This window comes from Pan troglodytes, chromosome 22 (assembly GCF_028858775.2).
Source record: "Pan troglodytes isolate AG18354 chromosome 22, NHGRI_mPanTro3-v2.0_pri, whole genome shotgun sequence".
Lineage (NCBI taxonomy): Eukaryota > Metazoa > Chordata > Mammalia > Primates > Hominidae > Pan > Pan troglodytes.
This window is the reverse complement of record NC_072420.2, coordinates 2,738,273-2,764,252: the sequence shown is the minus strand read 5'-3', so window position 1 is coordinate 2,764,252 and position 25,980 is coordinate 2,738,273.

Here is a 25,980-nt window from a genome sequence, read left to right as displayed (position 1 = left end):
TCAGACCCTAGCAGCAGCATTCTGGAATCCTATTGAGGGACAAAAATTCTGACCCTCATCTCAGTGGTCTGGAATTCTAGGTGAGGAAGAAACATTCAGACAATCGTAGCAGTGTTCTGGAATCCTATGTGAGAGTCAAACATTCAGACCCCAGCAGCAGTGTTCTGGAATCCTATGTGAGGGACAAACATTCAAACGACAGCGGGAGTGCTCTTGAATCATATGTTATGGACAAACACTCAGACCCTCGTAGCAGTGTTCTGGAATCCTATGAGAGGGACAAACATTCAGACCCTCCAGGTTTGTTCTGGAATCCTATGTGAGGGACAAATATTAAGACAATCATAACATTGTACTGTAATCCTGTGTAAGGGACAAACATTCAGTCCCCATTAGCAGTGTTCTGGATTCCTATGTGAGGGACAAACATTCCCACAACAGCGGGAGTGTTCTGTAATCCTATGTTACGGACAAACATTCAGACCCTCATCAAAGTGTTCTGGAATCCTATGTGAGGGAGGAACACTTAGAAACCAGCTGCAGTGTTCTGGAATCTTATGGGATGGACACACATGTAGACCCCAGCAGCATTGTTCTGGAATCCTGTGAGACGGACAAACATTCAGACCCCAGCAGCAGTGTTCTGGAATCCTAGAGTAGGGATAATCATTAAGACCCTGGCTGCAGTGTTCTGCAATTCTGTGTGAGGGACAAACATTCAGAGCCTCATAGGAGTGTTCTGGAATCCTATGTGATTGACAAACATTCAGACCACAGCAGGAGTGTTCTGGAATCCCCTGTGAGGAACAAATATTCAGACCCTCGTGGCAGTGTTCTGTAATCCTATGTGAGGGACCAACATTTAGACCACAGCAGCAGTGTTCTGGAATCCTATGTGAGGGACAAACATTCAAACAACAGCGGGAGTGTCCTTGAATCATATGTTACGGACAAACATTCAGACCCTCATAGCAGTGTTCTGGAATCCTTTGAGAGGGACAAACATTCAAACAACTGCGGGAGTGTTCTGTAATCCTATGTTATGGACAAATATTAATATAATCGTAACATTGTTCTGGAATCCTGCGTGAGGGACAAACATTCAGTCCCCAGCAGCAGTCTTCTGAAATCCTACATGAGAGACAATCATTCAGCCCCTCGTTGCATTGTTCTGGAATTCTGTGTGAGGGAAAAACTTTCAGACAATCATGGCAGTGTTCCAGAATCCTATGTGAGGGTAAAACTTTCAGAACACAGAAGGAGTGATCTGGAATCCCCTGTGAGGAATAAACATTCAGAACCCTGTAGCAGTAGCCTGGAATCCGATGTGACGGACAAACCTTTAGACCCCAGCAGCATTGATCTGGAATCCTACTTGAGGGACAATCATTCAGACCCTCTCAGCAGTATTCTGTCATCCTATGTGCGGGAGAAACATTCAGACCACAGCGGGGGTGTTCTGTAATAATATGCGACAAACATTTCGATCCTCACAGAAGTGTTCTGGAATATTATATGAGGGACACAGGTTCAGACAATTGTAGCAGTGTTCTGGAATCCTATGTGAGGGACAAACATTCAGAACCTAGAAGCAGTGTTCTAGAATCCTATATGAGGGAGAAACGTTCAAACAACAGCGGGAGTGTTCTGGAGTCCTATGTTACGGACAAACATTCAGACCCTAGCAGCAGTGTTCTGGAATCCTATGTGACAGACAAACACTCAAACAAGAGCGGGAGTGGTCTGGAATCCTATGTTAGGATCATACATTCAGACCCCCGTTGCAGTGTTCTGGAATTCTATGTGTGGCAGAAACACTCAGAACCAGCAGCAGTGTTCTGGCATCCAATATGAGGGACACACAAGTAGACTGCAGCAGCAGTGTTCTGGAATCCTATGTGAGGGACAAACATTCAGACCCCAGCAGCAGTGTTCTGGAATACTATATGAGTCACATTCATTCAGACCCTCGTTGCAGTGATCTGGAATCCTATGTGAGGGACAAACAGAACACAGCAGGAGTGTTTTGGAATCCCCTGTGAGGAACAAATATTCAGACCCTCGTCGCAGTGTTCTGGAATCCGATGTGAGGGACCAACAATCAGACAATCGTAGAAGTGTTCTGAAATCCTATCTGAGGGACAAACATTCAGACCCTTGTAGCAGTGTTCTGGAATCCTATGTGAGGGAGAAACATTCAGACAACCGTAGAACTGTTCTGGAATGTGAGTGAAAAATATTCAGTCCCCAGCAGCAGTGTTCTGGAATCTTATGTGAGGGAAAAACATTCAAAAAACAGCGGGAGTGTTCTGGAATCCTACGTTAGAAACATAAATTCCAAGTATAATAATAATAAACGAAATAATATAAAATAAAAAGAAACATACATTCAGACTCTCGATGCAGTGTTCTGGAATTCTATGTGAGGGAGAAACACTCAGAACCCGGCCTCAGTGTTCTGGAATCCGATGTGAAAGACATACACATAGACTCCTGCAGCAGTGTTCTGGAGTCCTATGTGGAGGACAAACATTAAGACCCCAGAAGCAGTGTTCTGGAATCCTACGTGAGGGACAGTCAATCAGACCCTCGTAGTAGTGTTCTGGAATTCTGTGTGAGGGACAAACATTCAGACCCTCCTTGCAGTTTTCTGGAATTCAGTGTGAGGCACAAACTTTCAGACCACAGCAGGGGTGTTGTGGAATCCCCTGTGAGGAACAAACATTGAGACACTCGTAGCAGTGTTCAGGAATCCTATGTGATGGACAATCATTTAAACCCCAGCAGCAGTGTTCTGGAATCCTATGTGAGAGAGAAACATTCAGACACTCGTAGCAGTGTTCTGGAATCCTATGTGAGGGACAAACACTCAGAACCCAGCTGCAGTGTTCTGGAACGCTATGTTAGGGACAAACATTCAGACCACAGCAGGATTGTTCTGGAATTCTATGTGAGGGACACACACTCAGAAAACAGCAGGAGTGTTTTGGAATCCAACTTGGGGGACAAATATTCAGATCCTCATAGCAGTGTTCTGGAATCCTATGTGAGGGGCAAACATTCACATAATCGTAGCAGTGTTCTGGAATCCTATGTGAGGGACAAACATTCAGAACTTCATAACAGTGTTCTTAAATCCAATGTGAGGGACAAACATTCAGACTGTCGTAGCGGTGTTCTGGCATCCTATGTGAGAGACAAACCCTCGGAACACAGCAAGAGTGTTTTGGAATCCTATGTGAGAGACAAATATTCAGATCCTCATAGCAGTGTTCTGGAATCCTATGTTAGGGACAAACATTCAGACTATCGTAGCAGTGTTCTGGAATCCTATGTGAGGGACAAATATTAAGACTATCATAACAGTGTTCTTGAATCCTATGGGAGGGACAATCATTCAGACCCTCGTACCACTGTTCTGTAATTCCGTGTGAGGGACAAAGCTTTAAACCAAAGAAGGAGTGTTCTGGAATCCCCTGTGAGGAATAAACATTCAGACCCTCGTATCAGGGTTCTGGAATCCTATTTGACAGACAAACATATAGACCCCAACAACAGAGTTCTGGGGTCCAATGTGAGAAAAAAAAATCAGACCCTCATAGCAGGGTTCTGGAATCCTATGTGGGGGGCAAACATTCAGAGAATCGTAGCAGTTTTCTGGAATGCAATGTGAGGGGAAAACATTCAGACCCCTGTTGCAGTATTCTGGAAACCTATGTGAGGGACAAACATTCAGACCACTGCATGATTGATCTGGAATCCTATGTGAAGGACAAACACTCAGAACACAGCAGGAGTGTTTTGGAATCCTATGTGAGGGACAAACATTCCGACCCTCTTAGCAGTGTTCTGGAATCCTATGCGAGGGACAAACATTGAAACAATAGCTGGAGTGTTCTGAAATCCTATGTTATGGACAAACATTCAGATCCTCATTGCATTGTTATGGAATTCTATGTGAGGGAGAAACACTCAGAAACTAACAGCAGTTTTCTGGCATCCTATGTGACAGACAAACTTTTAGACCCCAGCAGCAGTGTTCTGGAATCCTACCTGAGGGAAAAACTTTGAGACCCCAGCAGCAGTGTTGTTGAATCCTATGTGAGGGACAAAAATTAAGGCCCCGGCAGGAGTGTTCTGGAATCTTTTGTGAAAGACAAACATTCAGACACAGCAGGAGTGTTCTGGAATTGTATGTTAGCAACAAACATTCGCATTCTAGCAGCAGAGTTCTTTGGTCCTATGTGAGGCACAAACTTCCAGACGCTCGTAGCAGTTTTCTGGAATCTTATGTGATGGAAAAACATTCAGAATCTCGTAGCAGTGCTTTGGAATCCTATGTGAGCACAAACATTCGGACCCCAGCAGCAGTGTTCTGGAATCCTATTTGAGGCACAAACATTCAGACTCTCGTAGCAGTGTTCTGGAATGCTATGTGATGGAGATCCATTCATACTACAGCAGCAGAGTTCTGGAATCTTGTGTGAGGGACAGACATTCAGACCACAGCCGGAGTGTTATGGAATCCTATATTAGGGACAAACATTCAGACCCTTGTAGCAGTTTTCTGAAACCCTATGTCAGAGAGAAACATTCGGACCTCAGCAGCAGCGTTCTGGAATCCTATATGAGGCACATTCATTCAGACCCTCGTTGCAGTGATCTGGAATCCTATGTGAGGGACAAACACTCAGAACACAGCAGGAGTGTTTTGGAATCCCCTGTGAGGAACAAACATTCAGACCCTCATAACAATGTTCTGGAATCCTATGCGAGGGACCAAGATTCAGACAATCGTAGAAGTGTTCTGGAATCCTATGTGAGGGACAAACATTCAGACCCTGGTAGAAGTGTTCTGGAATCCTATGTGAGGGACAAACATTCAGACCCCATCAGTAGTGTACTGGAATAACATGAGAGGGACAATCATTCAGACCCTCAGAGCAGTGTTCTGGAATTCTGTGTGATGGACATACATTAGGAACCTCGTAGCAGTGTTCTGGAATCCTGTCTGAGGGACAAACATTCAGACCACAGCAGGAATGTTACAGAATCCCCTGTGGGGAAGAAACATTCAGACCCTCGTAGCAATGTTCTGGAATCCTACGTGATGGACAAACATTTAGACCATAGCAGCAGTGTTCTGGAATCCTATGTGAGGGATGAACATTCAGACTCTCGTAGAAGTGTTCTGGAATCCTATGTGAGGTACAAACACTCAGAACCCAGCAGCAGTGTTCTGGAACCCTATGTGAGGGACAAACATTCAGACCACTGCAGGATTGTTCTGGAATCCTATGTTAGGGACAAACACTCAGAACACAGCAGTAGTGTTTTGGAATCCTATGTGAGGGACAAATTTTGAGACCCTCGTAGCAGTGTTCCAGAATCATATGTGAGGGAGAAACATTCAGACAATCGTATCAGTGTTCCAGAATCCTATGTGAGGGACAAACATTCAGACCCTCGGAGCATTGTTCTGGAATGCTATGTTAGGGACAAACATTTAGACAATCGTAACAATGTTCTGGAATAATATGTGAGGGACAAACATTCAGACAGTCTCAGCAGTGTTCTGGAATCCTATGCGAGGGACAAACATTCAGACCTCAGCAGCAGTGTTCTGGAATCCTATGTGAGGGACAAACATTAAAACAACAGCGAAAGTGTTCTGGAATCCTATGTTATGAACAAACATTCAGACCCTCGTCGCAGTGTTCTGGAATTCTATGTGAGGGAGAAATACTCAGAACCCAGCAGCAGGGTTCTGGAATCATGTGAAGAACATACATATAGACTCCAGCAGCATTGTTCTGGAATCCTATGTGAGGGACAAACATTCACACCCCAGCAGCAGTGTTCTGGAATCCTATATGAGGGACAATCATTCAGATGCTTGTAGCAGTGTTCTGGAATTCAGTGTGAGGGACAAACTTTCAGATGCTCGCAGCAGTGTTCTGGAATTCTGTGTGAGGAACAAACCTTCAGACCCTCGTAGCAGTGTTCTGGAATCATATGTGTCAGACAAACATTTAGACCTCAGCAGCACTGTTCTCGAATCCTATGTGAGGGAGAATCATTCAGACACTCGCACGGTGTTCAGGAATCCGATGTGAGGGACAAACACTCAGAACCCAGCAGCAGTGTTCTGGAACCCTATTTGAGGGACAAACAGTCAGATCACAGCTGTATTGTTCTGAAATCCTATGTGAGGAACAAACATTCAAACATTTGTAACGGTGTTCTTGAATCCTACGTGAGGGACAAACATTCAGACGCCAGCAGCATTGTTTTGGAATCCTATGTAAGGGACAAACATTCAAACAACAGCGGGAGTGTTTTGGAATCCTATGTGTGGGACAAAATTTAAGACAACAGCAGGAGTCTTCTGAAATCCTATGTGAGAAACAAACATTTACAACACAGCAGCAGTGTCCTGGAGTCCTATGTGAGGGGCAAATATTCAGAACCTCGTAGCAGTTTTCTGGAATCCTAGGAGAGAGACAAACACTCACAACCCAACAGGAGTGTTCTGGGAACCTGTGTGAGGGAAAATCATTCAGACAACAGCAGGAGTGTTCTGGAATCATATGTGAGGGAGAAACATACCACAACAGGAGTGTTCTAGAATCCCCTGTGAGGGACAAACATTCAGACCCTGGTAAGAGTGTTCCGGAAACCTATGTGAGGCGTAAGCATTTAGTTCCTCCTAGCAGTGTTCTGGAATCCTATGTGGGGGACAAACAGTCAGACCACAACAGGAGTGTACTAGAATCCCTTGTGGGGGACAAACAGTCAGACCACAACAGGAGTGTACTAGAATCCCCTGTGAGGGACAAACATTCAGACCCTTGAAGCAGTGTTCTGGAATACTAGTGAGGGACAAAGATTCAGACTAGAGCAGAATTCTTCTGGAATCCTATGTGAGGAACGGATATTTAGACCACATCAGGAGTGTTCTGGAATGCTATTTGAGGGACAAACATTCAGTCCCTCTTAGCAGTGTTCTGGAATCCTTTGTGAGGGCTAACCACTCAGAACCCAGCAGCAGTGTTCTGGAATCCTATGAGAGGGACAAACATTCATACCACAGGAGGAATGTTCTGGAATCCTATGTGAGAGACAGACATTCAGACCCTGGTAGCAGTTCTGGAATCCTATGTGAAGGTCAAACACTCAGAAACCAGCAGCAGTGTTGTGGAATCCTATGCGAGTGACAAACATTCAGATGGCAGAAGCATTGTTCTGGAATCCTATATGAGGGGCAAACATTCAGACCCAAGCAGGAGTCTTCTTTAATCCTATGTGATGGATAAACATTTGGACCCCTGCAGCAGTGTTCTGGATACCTATGTGTGGGAGAAACAGTCAGAAACCAGCAGAACGGTTCTGGAATCCTATGTGATGAACAAACATTTAGAGCCTAGAAGCATTTTTAAGCAATCTTATGTGAGGGAGAAAACATCCAGACCCCAGCAGAAGTGTTCTGGAATCCTTTTTGAAGGAATAACATTTAGTCCCCAGCAGCAGTGTTCTGGAATCCTATGTGAGGGACAAACATACAGATCACAGCAGGAGGGTTATTGCGTCTTAATGTGAGGGACAGCCAGAACCCAGCAGGGGTGTTCTGGAATCCTATGTGAGGGACAAATATACAGACCACAGCAGAAGTTTTCTGGAATCCTTTGTGCAGAACAAACATTCAGACCACAGCAAAATTTTTCCAGAATTCTATGTGAGGGACAAAGCTTCAGAACCTCTTAGCAGTGTTCTTGAATCCTATGTGAGGGACAAACTTTCAGACTCCTGTGGCAGTGTTTTAGAATCCGATGTGAAGGACAAACAATCAAAACCCAGAGGCAGTGTTCTTGGATCTTATGTGAAGGACAAACATTCAGACCCTCTTAGCAGTGTTCTGAAATCCTATGTGAGGGAAAAGTATTCAGACTCTCGTAGCAGTGTTCTGGAATCCGACGTGAGGGAGAAACATTCAGACCACAGAAGGAAAGTTCTGGAATCCTATGTGAGTAACGTTCAGACCACAGCACGATTGTTCTGGAATCCCATGTGAGGTACAAACATTCAGACGCCAGCAGCAGTGTTCCGAAATCCTATTTTAGGTACAAACATTCACACCACAGCAGGATTGTTCTGGAATCCTATGTGAGAGACAAATATTCAGACCCCAGGGGCAGTGTTCTGGAATCCTATGTGAGGGACAAACTTTCAGACCACAGCGGGAGTGTTCTGGAATCCTATCTGAGAGACAAACATTCACACCCTCGTAGCAGTGTTCTTGAATCCTATGTGAGGGACAAACATTCAAACTCTCCTAGCAGTGTTCTGGAATCCGATGTGAGGGACAAACACTGCAAACTCAGCAGCAGTGTTCTGGAATCCTAAGTGAGGGACAAACATTCAGACCACAGCAGGAGTGTTGCGGATTCCTATGTGAGGGAGAATAATTCAAACTCTAGTAGCAGTGTTCTGGAATCCTATGTGAGGGACAAACATTCAGAGCCCAATAGCAGTGTTGTGGAATCTTACTTGAGGGACGAACACTCAGACCATGGCAGGATTGTTTTGGAATCCTTTGTGAGTGAGAAACACTCAGACCACAAGAGGATTGCTCTGGAATCCCATGTGAGGTAAAACCACTGAGACTACAGCAGCAGTTTTCTGGAATCCCATGTGAGGGTCAACCATTGAGACTACAATAGTAGTGTTCTGGAATCCTATATGACAATCATTCATACCACAGCAGTAGTGTACTGGAATATTATGTGAGGAACAAGCATTCAGACCACAGCAGCAGTGTTCTGGAATCATACATGAGGGACAAACACTCAGAAGCCAGCAGCGGTGTTCTGGAATCCTATTTGAGCGGCAAACATTCAGAACAGAGCAAGAGTGTCTTGGAATCCTATGTGAGTTACAATCATTCAGAGCCTCGTAGCAGTGTTCTGGAATCGTACTAGAGGGACAAACACTGAGAACCCAACAGCAGTGTTCTGGAATCGTACTAGAGGGACAAACACTGAGAACCCAACAGCAGTGTTCTGGATTCCTTAGGGGGGGACAAACATTCAGAGCGTGGCAGGAGTGTTCTGGAATCCCATGTGAGGGAGAAAAATTCAGACCTTCGTAGCAGTGTTCTGGAATCCTATGTGAGGGAGAAACATTGAGACCCCAGTAGCAGTATTCTGGAATCCTATTTGAGGGACAAACACTCAGACAACGGCAGGAAAGTTTTGGAATCCTATGTGAGGGAGAAATATTCAGGCCACTGCAGGATTGTTCCGGAATCCCATGTGAGGCACAAACATGGATACCAGCGCAGGAGTTTTCTAGAATCCTATGTGAGGGCCAAACATTCAGAACACAACAGTAGAGTTCTGGAATCCTATATGAGGACAAACTTTCAGACCACATCAGGCGTGTTCTGGAATCCTATGTAAGGTATAAGCACTCAGACTACAGCAGCAGTGTTCTGGAATCCTATGTGAGAGACAAACACACAGAAGCCAGCAACAGTGTTTCTGGAATCCTGTGTGAGGGCTATCATTCAGACCACAGCTGGGTTGTTCTGGAATCCTACGTGTGGGAAAAACATTCAGACCCTCGTAGCATTGTTCTCCAATCCACTGTGAGGAAAACACATGGAGAAAACAGCAGGAGTGTTCTGGATTCCTATGTTCGGAGCAAACATTCAGACACTCATAGCAGTGTTCTGGAATCCTATTGAGGGAAAAACTTTTAGACTCATGAAGCAGTGTTCTGTAATCGTACGTGAGGGACAAACACTGAGAACCCAACAGCAGTGGTCTGGAATCCTTAGTGAGGAACAAACATTCAGACCACAACAGGAGTCTCCTGGAATCCTTTGTGAGGGAGAATAATGCAGACCCTCATAGCAGTGATCTGGAATCCTATGTGAGGGAGAAACATTCAGACTCAAGTTGCAGTTTTCTGGAATCCTATTTGAGGGACAAACCCTCAGACCACAGCAGGAATATTTTAGAATCCCATGTTAGGGGGAAACATTCAGACCACAGCAGGATTGTTCCAGAAACCAATGTAAGGCACAAACACGGAGAACACAAGAGTGTTCTGGAACCCTATATGAGGGTCAAACTTTCAGACCACAGCAGTAGTGTTCTGGAATCCTATGTGAGGGAGAATAATTCAGATGGTCATAGCATTGCTCTGGAATCCTATGTGAGGGACAAACATTTAGAACCCAGTAGCAGCGTTCTGGAATCCTATTTGAGGGACAAACACTCAGAACACTACAGGGATGTTTTGGAATCCTATGTTAGGAAGAAACATTCAGATGACCACAGGATATTTCTGGAATCCCATGTGAGGCACAAACCCTCAGACAACAGCAGGAGTGTTCTAGAATGCTATGTGAAGGTCAACCATTCAGACCACAGCAGTAGTGTTCTAGAATTCTATGTGAGGGACAAACATTCATACCCTCGTAACAGTGTTCTGGAATCCTACGTAAGGGACAAACACTAAGAACCCAGCAGCAGTGTTCTGGCATTCTATCTGAGGGACGGAAATTCAGACCAAAGCAGGAGTATTCTGGAATCCTATGAGAGGTACAATCATTCAGAACCTCATAGTAATGTTCTGGAATCCTATGTGAGAGAGAAACACTCAGAACCCAGCAGTAGTGTTATGGAATCCTATGTGAGAGACAATCATTCAGACCATAGATTGGGTGTTCTTGAATCCTATGTGAGGGACAAACATTCAGACCCTCATAGAAGTGTTCTGGAATCCTATGTGAGGGACAAACACTCAGAACCCAGCAGCAGTGTTCTGGAATCGGATGTAAGGTATAACCATTCAGACCACAGCAGGAGGGTTCTGGAATCCTATGTGAGGGACAATCATTCAGACCCTCGTAGTGGTATTCTGGAATCCTGTGTGAGGGAGAAACCCTCAGAACCCAGCGGCAGTCTTCTGTAATCCTATTTGAGGGACAATCATTCAGACCACACCTGGGGTGTTCTGGAATCCTACATGTGGGACAAACTTTCAGACCCTTGTAGCATTGTTCTGGAATGCTATGTGAGGAAAAGACATTCAGAAAACAGCAGGAGTGTTCTGCAGTCTTATATGCGGGACAAACATTCACAACCTCGTAACAGTGTTCTGGAATTCTATGTGAGGGACAAACATTTAGACCCACATAGTAGTGTTCTGGAATCGTACGTGAGGGACAAACACTCAGAACCCAACATCAGTGTTCTGGAATAATAAGATAGGGACAAACATTCAGACCACAGCAGGAGTGTTCTGCAACCTTATGTGTGGGAGAATAATTCAGAACCTCGTAACAGTGTTATGGAATCCTATGTGAGGGACAAACATTCAGACCCCAGTACCAGGGCTCTGGAATCTTATTTGAGGGACAAAGACTCAGTCCACAGCAGGAATGTTTTGGAATCCTATGTGAGAGAGAAACATTCAGACAACAGCAGAATTGTTCTGGAATCCCATGTAAGGCACAAACACCCAGACCACAGAAGGAGTGTTCTGGAATCCTATATGAGGTTCAACCATTCGGACCACAGCAGGAGTGTTCTGAAATCCTATGTGAGGAACAAACATTCAGAACACAGGAGCAGTGTTCTGGAATCTTATGTGAGTGACAAACATTCAGAACCCAGCAACAGTGTTCTGTAATCCTGTCTGAGAGACAAACATTCATACCACAGTAGGAGTGTTCTGGAGTCCAATGTGAGGTACAATCATTCAGAACCCAGTAGCAGTGTCCTGGTTTCCTATGTGGGGGAGAAACACTCAGAACCCAGCAGCAGTGTTATGGAATCCTATGTGAGGGACAATCATTCAGACCACAGCTGGGGTGTTCTGGAATCCTACCTGTGAGACAAACATTTAGACCCTCGCAGCATTGTTCTGCAATCCTATTTGAGGAAAATTCATTCACAATACAGCAGGAGTGTTCTGGAGTCCTATGTGCGGAAGAAACATACAGACCCTTGTAGGAGTGTTCCAGAATCCTATGTTAGGGACAATCCTTTAGACCCAAGTAGCAGTGTTTTGGAATCCTATTTGAGGGACAAACACTCAGACCACAGCAGGAATATTTTGGAAGCCTATATGAGGAAGAAACATTCAGAACACAGAAGGATTGTTCTAGAATCCAACGTGAGGCACAAACAGCCAGACCACAGCAGTAGTGTTCTGGAATCCTATATGACGGTCAACCTTTCAGACCACAGCAGTAGTGTTCTGTAATCCTATTTGAGGAACAAACATTAAGACCACAGCAGGAGTGTTCTGGAATCCTATGTGAGATACAATGGTTCAGACCCTTGTAGCAGTGTTCTGGAATCCTATGTGATGGAGAACCACTCAGAACCCAGCAGCAGTGTTCTGTAATCCTATGTGATGGAGAAACACTCAGAACCCAGCAGCAGTGTTCAGGAGTCCTATGTAAGGTACAATCATTCAGACCACAGCTGGGGTGTTCTGGAATCCTACGTGTGGGACAAGCATTCAGACCCTTGTAGCATTGTTCTGGAATCCTATGTGAGGAAAATACATTGAGAACACATCAGGAGTGTTCTGGGGTCCTATGTGCGGGACAAACATTCAGACCCTCTTAGCGGTATTCTGGAATCCTATGTGAGGGAAAAACATTTAGACCCACATGGGAGTGTTCTGGAATTGTTCGTGAGGGACAAACACTCAGAACCCAACAGCAGTGTTCTGGAATCCTAATGAGGGACAAACATTCAGACCACAGCAGGAGTGCGCTGGTATCCTATGTGAGGGAGAATAATTCAAACCCTCGTGATAGTGTTCTGGATTCCTATGTGATGGACAAATATTCAGACCTCAATACCAGTGTTCTGGAATCGTATTTGAGGGACAAACACTCAGACGATAGCAGGAATGTTTTGGAATCCAATGTGAGGGAGAAACATTCAGACTACTGCAGGATTGTTCTGCAATCCCATGTGAGGCACAAACACCCAGACCACAGCAGGATTGTTCTGGAATCCTATGTGATGGTCAGACATTCAGACCACAGCAGTAGTAGTCTGGAATCCTGTATGAGAGACAAACATTCAGATTACAGCAGGATTGTTCTAGAATTCTATGGAGGAACAAACATTCAAACCATATCAGCACTGTTCTGGAATCCTATGTGAAGGGACAGACACTCAGAACGCAGCAGCAGTGTTCTGGAATCCTATTTTGGGGACAAACACCCAGACAAGAGCAGGGGTGTTCTGGAATCCTATGTGACGGTCAACCATTCAGACAACAGCAGTAGTGTTCTGCAATCCTATAAGAGGGAAAAACATTCAGACAACAGCAGGAGTGATCTGGAATCCCATCTGAGGAACAAACATTCAGACCACAGCTGTGGTGTTCTGGAATCGTATGTGAGGGCCAAACACTGAGAACCCAACAGCAGTGTTCAGGAATCCTAAGTGAGGGACAAACATTCTGAGCACAGCAGGAGTATCCTGGAATCCTATGTGGGGTAGAATAATTCAGACCCTCGTAGCAGTGTTCTGGAATCCTATGAGAGGGACAAATATTCATACCCCAGTAGCAGTGTTCTAGAATCCTATTTGAGGGACAAACACTCAGACAACAGCAGAAATGTTTTGGAATCATATGTGAGGGAGAAACATTCAGACCACAGCAGGACTGTTCTGGAATCCCATGTGAGGCACAAACACCCAGACCACAGCAGGCATGTTCTGGAATCCTATGTGAGGGTCAAACATTCAGACCACAGCAGTAGTCTTCTGGAATCCTAGATGAGGGACAAATATTCAGACCCCAGCAGTCGTGTTCAGGAATCCTACCTGAGGGACAAACATTTAGAACCCAGTAGCATTGTTCTGGAATCCCATGTGAGGGACAATCATTCAGCCCACAGCTGGTGTGTTCTGGAATCCTACTTGTGGGACAAACATTCAGACCCTCGTAGCATTGTTCTGGAATCCTATGTGAGGAAAATACATTCAGAACACAGCAGGATTGTTCTTCAGTCCTATGTGTGAGGCAAACATTCAGACCCTGGTAGCCGTGTTCTGGAATCCTCTGTGGAGGGCTAACATTAAGACCCACGTAACAGTGTTCCGGAATCGTACGTGAGGGCAAACACTCAGAACCCAACAGCAGTGTTCTGGAATCCTAAGTGAGGGACAAACATTAAGATGCCAATACCAGTGTTCTGGAATCCTATTTGAGGGACAAACACTCAGACACAGCAGGAATGTTTTGGAAGCCTATGCGAGGGAGAAACATTCAGACTACAGCAGGATTGTTCTGGAATACCATGTGAGGTAAAAACACAGACCACAGCAGGATTGTTCTGGAATCCTATGTGAGGGTCAACCATTCAGACCACAGCATCAGGGTTCTGGAATCCTATATGAGTGACAAATATTCAGAACACAGCAAGAGAGTTCTGGGATCCTGTGTGTTGGACAAACTCTCAGAACCCAGCAGCAGTGTTCTGGAATTCTATTTAAGGGGGAAACACCCAGACCAGAGCAGGGGTGTTCTGGAATCCTATGTGACGGTCAACCATTCAGACCACAGCAGTAGTGTTCTGCAATCCTATGTGAGGGACAAACATTCAGACCACAGCAAGAGTGTTCTGAAATCTTATGTGAGGGACAAATATTCAGAACCCAGCACCTTTTTTCTGGAATCCTATCTGAGTGACAAACATTCAGAACAGAGCAGGAGTGTTCTGGAATCCTATGTGAACTACAACCATTCAGACCCTCGTAGCAGTGTTCTGGAATCGTATGTGAGGGAGAAACACTCAGAACCCAGCAGCAGTGTTCTGGAATCCTATGGGAGGGACAATCATTCAGAACACAGCTGGGGGGTTCTGGAATCCTAAGTGTGGGAAAAACATTCAGACCCTGGTAGCATTGTTCTGGAATCCCATGTGAGGAAAATACATTCAGGAAACAGGAAGAGTGTTCTGGAGTCCTATGTGCGAGAGAAACATTCAGACCCTCCTAGCAGTGTTCTGGAATCCTATGTGAGGGACAAATATTTAGACCCACGTAACATTGTTCTGGAATCGCACATGAGGGACAAACACTCAGAAACTAACAGCAGTGTTCTGGAATCCTAAGTGAGGGACAAACATTCAGACCACAACAGGAGTGCTCTGGAATCCTATAGGAGGGAGAATAATTCAGACCCTCCTGTCAGGGTTTTGGAATCCTATGTGAGGGACAAACATTCAGACCCCAGTAGCAGTGTTCTACAATCCTGTTTGAGGGACAAACACTCAGACTGCAGTAGGAATGTTTTGGAATCCTATGTGAGGGAGAAACATTCAGACCACAGAAGGATTGTTCTGGAATCCCATGTGAGACACAAACACCCTGATCACAGCAGGAGTATTCTGGAATCATATCTGAGGGTCAACCGTTGAGACCACAGCAGTAGTGTTCTGGAATCCTATATGAGAGACAAACATTCAGACCACAGCAGCATTGTTCAGGAATCCTTTGTGAGGGACAAACACTCAGAACCCAGAAGCAGTGTTCTGGAATCCTATGTGAATGACAAATATTTAGACCCTCGTCGCAGTGTTCTGGAATGCTATGGTAGGGACAAACTCTGAAAACCCAGCAGCAGTGTTCTGGAATCCTATGTGAGGGACAATCATTCAGACCACAGCTGGGGTTTTCTGGAATCCTACATGTGCGACAAGCATTCAGACACTCATAACATTCTTCTGGAATCCTATCATAGGAAAATACATTCAGAACACAGCAAGAGTGTTCTGGAGTCCTATGTGCGAGAAAAACATTCAGACCGTCGTAGCACTGTTCTGGAATCCTACGTAACAGACAAACATATAGACCCACGTGGCAGTGTTGTGGAATTGTACCTGAGGGACAAACACTCAGAACCCAACAGTAGTGTTCTGGAATCCTAAGTGAGGGACAAACACTCAGACCGCAGCAGGAGTGCTCTTGAATACTTAGTGGGGAACAAATATTCAGACAACAGCAGGAGTGTTCTGGAATCCTACGTGAGGGAGAATAATTTATACCCTCATAGCAGTGTTCTGGAATCCTATTTGAGGGACAAACATTCAGACCATCTTAACAGTGTTCTGGAATCCTATGTGAGGGACAAATACTCAGAACCCAGCAGCAGTGTTCTGGAATCCTATGTGAGGGACAATTATTCAGACCACAGCTGGGGTGTTCTGGAATCCTAAGTGTGGGACAACCATTCAGACCCTCGTAGCATTGTTCTGGAATCCTAAGTGAGGAAAATACATTCAGAACACAGCAGGAGTGTTCTGGAATTCTACATGCGGGACAAACATTCAGACTCTCTTAGCAGTGTTATGGAGTCTTAGGTGAGGGACAAACATTCAGACCCTCATAGTAGTTTTCTGGAGCCCTATGTGAGGGACGAGCATTTAGACCAACGTAGAAGTGTTCTAGAATCGTATGTGAGGCACAAAACACTCAGAACCCAACAGCAGTGTTCTGGAATCCTAAGTGAGGGATAAACATTCAGACCACAGCAGGAGTGTTCTGGAAACATAAGTGAGGGAGAAACATTCCCATGACAGCAGGAATGTTCTGGAGTCCTATGTGAGGGACAAACACTCAGACCACAGCAAGAATGCTTTGTAATCCTATGTGACAGAGAAGCATTCAGACCACAGCAGGATTGTTATGGAATCCCATGTGAGGCACAAACACCCAGACCACAGCTGGAGTGTTCTGGAATCCTATGTGAGCATCAACCATTCAGACCACTGCAGTAGTGTTCTGGAATCCGATGTGAAGAGCAAACATTCTGAGCCTCGTAGCATTGTTCTGTAATCTTATCTGAGGGATAAACATTCAGACTCTCTTGGCAGTGTTCTGGAATATTATGTGAGGAACAAATATTCAGACCCTCGTAGCAGTGTTCTGGAATCCTATGTGAGTGAAAAATACACAGAACACAGCAGCAGTGTTCTGTAATCCTATGTGAGGAACAAACATTAGGACACTCGTAGCAGTGTTCTGGAATCATATGTGAGGGAAAAACACTCAGAACCCAGCAGCACTGTTCTGGAATCCTATTTGAGGGAAACTTTCAGACCACAGCAGGAGTATTCAGGAATCATATGTGACGGACAAACATTCAGACCCTCATAGCCGTGTTCTGGAATCCTATGTGAGGGAGAATAATTCAGACCCTCATAGCAGTGTTCTCGAACCCTATTTGAGGGACAAACACTCAGAAGACAGCAGGACTGTTTTGGAATCCTACATGAGGGAGAATCATTCAGACAACAGCAGGATTGTTCTGGAATCCCATGTGAGGCACAAACACGCAGACAACAGAAGGAGTGTTCTGGAATCCTATGTGAGGGTCAACCATTCACACCACAGCAGTAGTGATCTGGAATTCTATGGAGGGACAAACATTCAGACCCTCTTAGCAGTGTTTTGAAATCTTATGTGAGGGACAAACACTCAGAACCCATCAGCAGTGTTCTCGAATCCTATGTGAGGGACAAACCTTCAGACCCTCGTAACATTGTTCTGGAATCCTATGTGAGGGACAAAGACTCAGAACCCAGCACCAGTGTTCTGGAATCTTATGTGAGGGACAAACATTCTGACCGTAGCAGGAGTGTGCTGGAATCTTATGTGAGGGACAAACATTCACACCCCCGTAGCCGTGTTCTGGAATCCTACGTGAGGAACAAGCACTCAGACCACAGCAGGAATGTTTTGCAATCCTAAGTGAGGGAGAAACACTCAGACGACAGCAGGATTGTTCTGGAATCCCACGTGAGGCACAAACACCGAGACCAAAGCAGGAGTGTTCTGGATTCCTACGTGAGGTAAACCATTCTGACCAAAGCAGTAGTGTTCTGAAATCCTATGTGATGTACAATCATTCAGACCACTGCTGGAGTGTTCTGGAATCCTATGTGAGGGAGAATAATTCAGACCCTCGTAACAGTGTTCTGGAATCCTATGTGAGGGACAAACATTCAGACCGTTGTAGTAGTGTTCTGGAATTGTATGTGAGGGACAAACAGAACCCAGCAGCAATCTTCTGTAATCCTAAGTGAGGGACAAACATTCAGGCCAGAGCAGGAGTGTTCTTGAATCCTAAGTGAAGAACAAACGTTCAGACTCCAGCAGGAGTGTTCTGGAATCCTATGTGTGAGAGAAAAACTTAGACGCTCATAACAGTGCTCTGGAATCCTATGTCAGGGTCAAACATTCAGACCCTCGTAGCAGTGTTCTGGAATCGTATATGAGGGACAAACACTCAGAACCCAGCAGCAGTCTTCTGGAATCCTGTGAGAGAGACAATCATTCAGACCCTCGTAGCAGTGTCCTCAAATCATATGTGAGGAAAACACATTCAGAACAAAGCAGGAGTGTTGTGGAGTCCTATTGGCGGGACAAACATTCGGACCCTCCTTGCAATATTCTGGAATCCTATGTGAGGAACAAACATTTAGACACATGTAGCAGTGTTCTGGAATCGTAAGTGAGGTTAAACACTCAGAACCGAACAGCAGTGTTCGGGAATCCGAAGTGAGGGACAAACATTCAGATCACAGCAGGAGTTTTCTCAAATCCTGTGAGGGAGAATGATTCAGACACTCTTAGCAGTGTTCCCGAATCCTATTTGAGGGACAAACTCTCAGAACCCAACAGCAGTGTTCGGGAACCCTATGTGACTGACAATCTTTCAGACCATATCTGGGGTCTTCCGGAATCCTATGTGTGGGAAAATCATTCAGACCTCGTTGCATTGCTCTGGAATCCTATGTGAGGAAAACACATTCATAATACAGCAGGAGTGTTTTGGAGGCCTATGTGCGGGACAAACATTCAGACCCTCGTTGCAGTTATCAGGAATCGTACTTTAGGGACAAACACTCAGAACCCAAAAACACTGTTCTGGAATCCTAAGTGAGTTACAGATATTGACACCACAGCACGATTGTTCTGGAATCCTATGTGAGGGACAATAATGCAGACCCTCACTGCAGTGTTCTGGAATCCTATATGAGGGAGAAACACTCAGAACCCAGCAGCTGTGTTCTGGAATCCGATGTGAGGGACAATCATTCAGAACACAGCTGGATGCTCTGTAATCCTACTTGTGGGACAAGCCTTCAGACCCTCGTAGCAATGTACTGGAATCCTATGTTAGGAAAATACTTTCAGAGCACAGCAGGAGTGTTCTGGGGTCCTATGTGCGGGACAAACATTGAGACACTCGTATGAGTGTTCTGGAGTCCTATGTGCGGGACAGATATTCAGACCCTCGCAGCAGTGTTCTGGAATCCTATGTGAGGGAGAAGCATTTAGACCCACGTAACAGTACTCTGGAATCGTACGTGAGGAACAAACACTCAGAACCCATCACCAGTGTTCTGTAATCCTATGTGAGAGACAAACATTCAGACCACAGCAGGAGTGTTCTGGAATCTTGTGAGAGGGACAAACATTCAGATCACAGCAGCAGTGTTCTGGAATCCTAAGAGAGGGACTCACATTCTGAACCTCATAGCAGTGTTCTGGAATCCTATGTGAGGGACAAACATTGAGAACCTCGTATCAGTGTTCTGGAATCCTATTTGAGGGAGAAACATTCAGACCCCAGCAGAAGTGTTCTGGAATCTTATTGCAGGTACAAACACTCAGAACCCAGCAGCAGTGTTCTGGAATCCTATGTTAGGGACTCACATTCAGAACCTCGTACCAGAGTTTTGGAATCCTCTGTGAGGGACAACCTTTCAGACCAAAGCAGCAGTGTTCTGGAATCCTATGTGAGGAATAAACATTCACAGCACAGCAGGAGTTTTCTGGTATCCTATTTAAGGGACAAACATTCAGACCCTCGTAGCAGTGTTGTGAAATCCTATGTAAAGGACAAACATTCAGACCACAGCAGTAGTGAACTGGAATCCTATGTGAAGGACAAATATTCAGAACCCTGCTGCAGTGTTCTAAAATCCTATGTGACAGACAAACATTCAAATCTTCGTAGCAGTGTTCTGGAATCCTATGCGAGGGACAAACATTCAGACCACAGCAGCACTGTTCTGGAATCCTATGTGAGAGATAAACACCCAGACCACAGCAGGAGTGTTCTGGAAGTCTATGTGATGAACAAACATTCAGAACACAACAGGAGTGTTCTGGAATCCTGTGTGAGTGACAAACATTCACACCCAGCAGCATTGTTCTGGAGTCCTGTGTGTGGGACAAACATTCAGACCACAGCAGGAGTGTCCAGGAATCCCATGTGAGGGACAAACATTCGGACACTCATAGCAGTGTTCTGGAATCCTATGTGAGAGAAAAACACTCAGAAGCCAGCAGCAGATTTTTGGAATCCTATGTCAGGGACAAAGATTGATAACCCCGTAGAAGTGTTCTGAAATCAAATGTGAGGGACAAACTTCCAGACCCCAGCAGCAGTGTTCTTGAATCTCATGTGAGGGACAAACATTCAGATCAAATCAGGAGTGTTTTGGAATCCTATGTGAGGGACAAACATTCAGATTAAAGCAGGAGTGTTCTGGAATCCTAATTCAGGGACACACATTCAGACCACAGCAAGAGTGCCCTGGAATCCCATGTGTGGGAGAATAATTCAGACGGTTGCTGCAGTGTTCTTGAATCCTATGAGAGGGAAAAACATTCAGACCTCATAGCACTGTTCTCGAATCCTATGTGAGAGACAAACACTGCGAACCCAGCAGTGTTCTGGAATCCAATGTGAGGGACAATCATTCAGACCACAGCTGGGCTGTTCTGGAATCCTACGTGTAGAACAAGCATTCAGAACCTCGTACCATTGTTCTGGAATCCTCTGTTAGGAAAATACATTCAGAACACAGAAGGAGTGTTCTGGAGTCCTATGTGCAGGACAAATATTCAGACCCTCGTAGCTGTGTTCTGGAATCTTATATGAAGGAAAAACACTAAGAACCCAGCAGCAGTGTTCCGGAATCCTATGTGAGCAACAAACATTCAGACCACAATAGCAGTGTTCTGGAATCTTATGTGAGGGACAAACATTCAGATCCTCTTAGAAGTGTTCTGGAATCCTATGTGAGGGGCAAAGTTTTAGAACAAAGCAGCAGTGTTCTAGAATCTTATGTGAGGGGCAAAGTTTTAGAACAAAGCAGCAGTGTTCTAGAATCTTATGTGAGGGAAAAACATTCAGACCACAGCAGGAGTGTTCTAGAAACCTATGTGAGGGAGAAACATTCAGTCCCAAGGAGCAGTGTTCTGGAATCCTATGTGAGGGACAGACATTTAGACCGACGTAGCAGTGTTCTGGAATCGTACGTCAGGAACAAACACTCACAACCCAGCGGCAGTGTTCTGGAATCCTATGTGAGGGACAAACATTCAGACCACAACAGGAGTGTTCTGGAATCCTATGTGATGGGCAAACATTCAGTACCCAGGAGCAGTGCTCTGGAATCCTATGTGAGAGACAAACATTTAGACCCACACAGCAGCGTTCTGGAATCGTAAGTGTGAGACAAACACTGAGAACCTCACAGCATTGTTCTGGAATCCTAAGGGAGGAACAGATATTGAGACCACAGCAGGAATGTTTTGGAATCGTATGTGAGGGACAAACATTCAGACGACGGCAGCAGTGTTATGGAATGCTTTGTGAGGGACAAACAGTCACAACCCAGCAGCAGTGTCCTGGAATTCTATTTTGGGACAAACACTCAGACAACAGAAGCAATGTTTTGGAATCCTATGTGATGGAGAAACGTTCAGACTGCAGCAGGATTGTTCTGGAATACCAAGTGAGGAACAGACAACAGCAGGAGTGTTCTGGAATCCTATGTGAGGGTCAAATTTTCAGTTGATAGCAGTAGTGCTCTGGAATCCTATGTGAGGGACAAACTTTCAGACCCTCGTAGGAGTGTTCTAGAATCCTTTCTGAGGGACAAACACTCAGAACCCAGCTGCTGTGTTCTGGAATCCAATCTGCGGTACCAATATTCAGAAGACAGCATTAGTGTTATGGAGTCCTTTGTGATTTACAATCATTCAGACATTCGCAGCAGTTTTCTGGAATCCTATGTGAAGGAGAAGCCATCAGAACCCAGCAGCAGGGTTCTGGAATCCTATGTGAGAGAAAATCATTCAGAGCACAGCTAGGGTGCTCTGGAATTCTACGTGTGGGACTAGCATTCAGAACCTCGTAGCATTGTTCCGGAATCCTAGGTTAGGGAAACACATTCAGAACACAGCAGGTGTGTTCTGGAGTCCTATGTGCGGGACAAACATTCAGACCCTTGTAGCAGTGTTCTGGAATCCTATGTGTGTGGCAAACATTCAGACCCTCATAGCAGTGTTCTGGAATCCTATGTGAGGGACAAGCACTTAAACCCAAGTAGCAGTGCTCTGCAATTGTATTTGAGGGACAAGCACTCTGAATCCAACAGCAGTGTTCTGTAATCCTGAGTGAGGGACAAACATTCAGACCACAGCAGGAGTGTTCCGGAATCGTAAGTGAGGAACAAACATTCAGACTCCAGCATGTGTGTTCTGGTATCCTATGTGAGGGAGAATAATTTAGACGCTTGTAGCAGTGTTCTGGAATCCTATGTGAGGGACCAACATTCAGACCCTCGTAGCAGTGTTCTGGAATCCTATGTGAGGGACAAACATTTAGACCCATGTAACACTGTTCTGGAATCAAACATGAGGGAAAAACACTCAGAACCCAAAAGCAGTGTTATGGAATCCTACATAAGGGACAATAATTCAGACCCTCGTCGCAGTGTTCTGGAATCCTATTAGAGGGGCAAACATTCAGACCCTCGTAGCAGTGTTCTGAATTCTATTTGAGGGACAACACTCAGAAACCAGCGACAGTATTGTAGAATGCTTTGTGTGGGGCAATCATTCAGACCACAGCTAGGGTGTTCTGGAATCCTACGTGTGAGACAAACATTCAGATCCTCGTAGCAGTGTTCTGGAATCTTATGTGAGGGACAAACATTGAGACTCTCGTAGCAGTGTTCTGGAATCCTATGTGAAGGACAAACACTCAGAACCCAGAAGCAGTGATCTGGATTCCTATGTAAGGGACAAACATTCAGACCACAGCAGGAGAGTTCTCGAAACCTAAGTGAGGAACAAACACTCAGACCACAGCAGGAATGTTTTGGAATCCTATGTGAGGGAGAAATATTCAGACCACAGCAGGATTATTCTGGAATGCCATGTGAGGCACAAACACCCAGACCACAGCAGGAGTGTTCTGGAATCCTATGTGAGGGTCAACCATTCAGACCACAGCAGTAGTGTCCTGGAATCCTATGTGAGGGACAAACATTCAGAACCTCGCAACAGTGTTCTGGAATCGTATGATAGGGACAAACACTCAGAACCCAGCAGCAGAGTTCTGGAATGTTATGTGAGAGACAAAATCTCAGACCCCAGCAGCAGTGTTCTGGCATCCTATGTGAGGGATAAACACTCAGAAAGTAGCAGCAGTGTTCTGGAATCCTATTAGAAGGACAAACATTCAGACGAGAGCAGGAGTGTTCTGGTATCCTATGTGAGGTACAATCATTCAGTCCCTCGTAGCAGTGTTCTGGAATCCTATGTGAGGGACAAACATTTAGACTCTCGTAGCAGTGTTCTGGAATCCCATATCTGGGAGAAACACTTAGACCCATGTAGCACTGTTCTGGATCCCTACGTGAGGGACAAATACTCAGAACCCAACAGCAGTGTTCTGGAATCCTCAGTGAGGGACAAACATTCAGACCACAGCAGGAGTGTTCTGGAATCCTAAGTGAGGGACAAACATTGAGACCACAGCAGGAGTGTTCCGGAATCCTATGTGAGGGACAAACATTCAGACACTCGTAGTAGTGTTCTGGAATCCTATGAGAGGGACATTTAGACCCACGTACCAGTGTTCTGGAATAGTATGTGAGGGACAAACACTCAGAACCCAACAGCAGTGTTCTGGAATCCTAAGTGAGGGACAAACATTTAGACCCACGTACCAGTGTTCTGGAATCCTAAGTAAGGGACAAACATTCAGACCACAGGAGGAGTGTTCTGGAATCCTATGTGAGGGACAAACATTTAGGCCCACGTAGCAGTGTTCTGGAATCGTATGTGAGGGACAAACACTCAGAACCCAACAGCAGTATTCTGGAAACCTAAGTGAGGTACACACATTCAGACAACAGCAGGATGGTTCTGGATTCCTATGTGAGGGAGAAACACTCAGAACCCAGCATCAGTGTTCTGGAATCCTATGTGAGAGATCGTCAGAAAGACCACAGCTGGTGGGTTCTGGAATCCAAGTTTGGGACAAAGATTCAGACACTCGTAGCATTGTTCTGGAATCCTATGTCAGGAAAACACAATCAGAACACAGCAGGAGTGTTCTGGAATCCTATGTGCAGGACAAACATTAGGACCCTCGTAGCAGTGTTCTGGAATCCTATGTGAGGGACAAACATTTAGACCCACGTAGCAGGGTTATGGAATCGTACGTGAGGGACAAACACTCAAATCCCAACAGCAGTGTTCTGGAATCCTAAGTGAGGGACAAACATTCAGACAACAGCAGGAGTGTTCTGGAATCCTATGTGAAGAGAATAATTCAGACACCTGTAGCAGTGTTCTGGAATCCTATGTGAGGGACAAACATTCAGACCTTCGTAGCAGTGCTCTGGAATCCTCTGTTAGGGATAAACATATAGACCTATATAACTGTTTTCTGGAATCTTACGTGAGGGAAAAACTCTCAGAATCCAACAGCAGTGTTCTGGAATCCTATGTGAGGGAGAAACACTCAGAATCCAGCAGCAGTGTTCTGGAATCCTATGTGAGGGACAGTCATCAAGACCACAGCTGGGATTTTTCTGGATCCCTACGTGTGGCACAAACATTCAGACCCTCATAGCATTGTTCTGAAATCCTATTTGAGGAAGAACATTCAGAATACAGCAGTAGTGTCCTGGAGACCTACGTGCGGGACAAACATACAGACCCTCGTAGCAGTGTTCTGGAATCCTATGTGAGGGTCAATCATTCAGACCACAGCAGTAGTGTTCTGGAATCCTATGTGAGTGAAACATTTAGACAACAGCAGGAGTATTCTAGAATCCCATGTGCGTCACAAACACCCAGACCACAGCAGGAGTTTTCTGGACTCCTATGAGAGGGTCAACCATTCAGACCACAGCAGGAGTGTTCTGGAATCCTATGTGAGGGACAAATATTCAGACCACAGCAGGAGTGTTCTGGAATCCTATGTGAGGGACAATAATTCAGGTGCTCGTAGCAGTGTTCTGGAATCCTATGTGAGGGACAATTTTCAGACCCTCATAGCAGTGTTCTGGAATCCTATGTGAGGGACAAACACTCAGAACCCAGGAATAGTATTCTGGAATCCCATGTTAGGGACAATCATTCAGACCACAGCTGAGTTGTTCTTTAATCCTACGTGTGGGACAAGCATTCAGACCCTCATAGCAGTGTTCTGGAGTCCTATGTGCGGGAGAAACATTCAGACCCTCGTAGGAGTCTTCAGGAATCCTATGTGAGGGACATACATTTAGACCCACGTAGCAGGGTTCTGGAATCGTATGTGAGGGACAAACAGTCAGAACCCAACATCAGTGTTCTGGAATCTTAAGTGAGGGACAAACATTCAGACCATAGCAGGAGTGTTCTGGAATCCTATGTGTGGGAGAATAATTCAGACCCTCGTAGCAGTGTTCAGGAATCCTATTTGAAGGAGAAACACTCAGATCACAGCAGGAATCTTCTGGAATCCCATGTGAGGCAAAAACCCACAGACCACAGCAGGAGTGTTCTGGAATCCTTTGGGTGGGTCAACCATTCAGACCACAGCAGTAGTGTTCTGGAATCTTATGTGAGGGACAAA